The sequence below is a fragment of the Petaurus breviceps genome, unplaced genomic scaffold (genome assembly GCF_028583685.1).
Source record: "Petaurus breviceps papuanus isolate PSGF00001 unplaced genomic scaffold, PetGlider_PUasm1.0 188, whole genome shotgun sequence".
Classification (NCBI taxonomy): Eukaryota; Metazoa; Chordata; class Mammalia; order Diprotodontia; family Petauridae; genus Petaurus; species Petaurus breviceps.
The window spans coordinates 3771348-3774657 of record NW_027185804.1 but is presented as its reverse complement, the minus strand read 5'-3'; the positions used below and the strand labels follow the sequence as shown (position 1 = coordinate 3774657).

The window sequence follows — 3310 nt, the reverse complement described above, 5'->3', positions numbered from 1 at the left end:
AATGTGACATGGTGAATATGAGGACCCACGAATTTATCTGTGTGGCTATTTGTTCCAATTATGGCAAGTCCTCCCTGCTTCAGGATTCACCTCTTGATTTTCTTTGGCTGAGAATACTTATCTACAGCCAATAAACATCTGGTGTGGTTTAAGCTTCTATGCATTTGGTGAAGCTTGTCCTTGGATCACTGCTGGCCCACAGTGACTTAAGGTCTTTCCCACTGGCTGGGACCACCATGCTTTATCCTCAGCTGGTGTTGCCTTTGATGCTCCAGGCTCACCTTCCTGCTGTCATCAGGCGTTGGAGGAAATCTTCATCGGTAGAAGCTGAACAATGTAGGTCAACATCGAGGCATATTTTGAACGGACAATTTGGGACCCAAGGTTGCCAGTGTAGAAGAGAAATAGAAAAGACATATGTGTTGAAGAAATTTCCCTTTGTTTCTCTTTCCAGAGGACAGGAAGAATGAACAGAGGAAAGAGTACAGGATCTGGAATTTTGGACAGTCTAGGTTCACTTTTTGGCTTTTTTATTTATATGAGTGACGTTGGGTGAGTCATTTAACTACTCCTGGCTTCAGGTGCTCTCTGTATAATGAGGAGGTAGGATTATGTGGCTTCTTTTTTTTTTTTTTAAAGAAAAGTCCTTTATTTTGTAGGCTGAATGTAGGCATGAGTGTAGGCAATAAACTAGTGACACTACTGCAGTTACTTAATTACTAAGAATTTCCAATATCTTAAAAGACAGCAAATAATTTAATCTAAACTCATATCTTCCTCTTTGTCTTTCTTGTCCTTTGCATCTCCTTCCTTTTGGTCTGACTTGGCATTGTTCTGCATGGCTTTGGCAAATGCTTCGACATCACCCTTATTTGCCGCATCTACAGCTTCAGTTGGTAAACCAAACTGATTCATAAGTGGGCCAAGCTGTCCTGAGGCTAAGGTGGCACTAAACATACTTAATGCCTGCTGAAACTGAGGAGAGGTCAATGTGTTCTGAATCTCTTCTGCAGTCTGTGGAAGAGATTCTCCAGAGGGAAGATAAGGCAGCAACCGCTCTTGGACTTCAGCATTGGCCAGAATAGGAGCCATGATCTCTGGAGTTAGTACACTGGCCAAGTCAACTTGCTGTCCGCCTCCTGCCCCAGATGGCACATTCATAGTAGCTAAAATGTTCTGAAGGTCACTCAGTTGAATGGGCTGGGTTGGGCTTGTTGCTGTGCTGGTTCCATTACCTGAACTCGGTGCAGGGCTTGGACTAGTTGCAGAGGCAATTGCTTGAGCACTGGGTGCTGGTGTAGCATGAGCGGAAGAAGAGGTGGAAGATGGGGTTACAGAAGCTGACTGGCTCCGGGAGCTTGATGAAGAGCTGCTCGTTGGAGACCTTCCACTCCCCAGTAAGCTAGCCAGACCAGGACCTGTCAGTGCACCAAGCCCACCAAGTCCTCCCAAGTCAGTTGGTCCAATAAGTTGCATGAGCTGGTTATGACTCATGTTACCCAAAAGGCTCTGAAAACCACCTTCACCTCCAAGTGCTGAAAGTTCATGGTCTCCACTTCCGCTCGCACCTAAAGCTTCTGGCATAGGTGGATTATTCAAATATTCATTTACTTTCCTGCAATGTTCTTCATCTTTCTCAGTCTTAGGCTACTGCATCCAAAAGAAGAGTTGCTTTGATCCTGCCTTGAACTTTAGTACATATACTCTACCAGTAGTGCACTGAGGTACTTGCTTAAATTCACAGTCATCAGGAAAAATAATTAAGTCATCTTCTACATTCCCAGAAGTCCTATCCTTCCAACAGAAATGAATGAGGGAATCATCAGTTTGCTTAATGTATACAAGCCCTTTCCGTTTATCTGGGGTAACTGTAGTTCCTTTCAATGACATTTTTCCTGCCCGAACCTCCACCAAGTATTTGCTGGATGAGCCCCGGGAGCCTGGGACTAGGCTTGGAAACAAAGCACCTGAAGTCATTCTGGGGCCTGGGGTGTGGACCTCGGCTGAAGCCAGATTATGTGGCTTCTACTGCAGCTAGGTGGTGAAGTTTAGAGGACTCCGGGGTCTGGAGTCAGGGAGACCTGAGTTCAAATCTAGCCTCAGAAACTTCATAGGTTTGTGACCCTGGGAAAGTCACTTAACCTTTATTTACCTCGGTCTCCTCATCTGTAAAATGAGCTAGAGAAGGAAATGACTAACCTCTCCTGTATCTCTGCCAAGAAAATCCCAAATGGAGTGATGAATTGTTAGACACGACTGAAAAATGACAAAAATGACTGAACAAAATGATCCCTTCTCTCCAACTCTGTCTGTAATCCTTAGGACCTTCCAGAGGACGGTGGCACTGCAAAAGGAACTGGGGTTTGTAGCACTTAACTGGTCTCTCTGCTGCTCCTCAAATTTGAAATTCTGCCTCTTGCCTTCTTACCTTTGCACAATCTGTCCCCCACTCCTGGCATGTAATCCCTCCTCCATTCTGGCTCTCAAAATCAGCTGCCACCTCCTATAGGAAGCCTTCCTGGATCTTTCTGACTAAAAGTGTTCTTTCCCTCCTCAAATGGTATTATATTCCTTTATCCATGTTAATGTCTCCCAGGAGAACATGTGCTCCTTGTGGGCAACGATTCTTTTTAACTTTGTACCCTAGTACCTACTACAGTGCTTTGCAGATAGTAGGTAGTTAAAAATTGTTGAATTGGACTGACCGGGGTTCAAATCCTACCTCTGGCGGTTGCTAGCTCTGCAACACTGGGGAAGTTATTTCACCTGATGATCATTAGTCAAATAGGAACAACAATGCCTGAACTGTGGACCTCAGAGGCTTTTTGGAGGGAAATTCTCTGCCTATCTGAAGACCTTAATTGAATGGACAGCTTAGGTGGAATTCCTGACCAAGCCCTGGGCCTTCAGAAGGTTTGTACAAAACATAATATTTCATGTTTTTTTTAAAGCTCTTCAAGGATTATAAAGCAGTTTTCTCCCAACCCTGTGAGATAGGCTATCACACTTATTTTATCAATGAGAAAACTGGATATGGCCACATAGCTAATGGACACAAAGCCAGGTCTCCTAACTCTAAGGTACACGTGCATTATGGGAGAAACAAGTGACTACCCAGTTCCTTCTGTAAAATCTAGAGAACTAGTTTATTTCAATAAGAAAATCAGCAAAGATAAACATGTATTTTAAAAGATGTGTAGGCACCCTACAGTCCCCGCCCTGAGCACCTTGCAATCTCCTTTTAGTAACTTTAGTTCAAATTCTGGGTTTCCCAACCAAATTCTCATGGGACCCCCATCTCTTTGGTTAC

General features: G+C 44.0%; 1 pseudogene; it reads right to left on the bottom strand.

Annotated features, from left to right (window-relative positions):
• Positions 1-618: 618 nt before the first annotated feature.
• On the bottom strand, positions 619-1984 carry LOC138163714 (proteasomal ubiquitin receptor ADRM1 pseudogene; annotated as a pseudogene).
• Positions 1985-3310: the final 1326 nt, after the last annotated feature.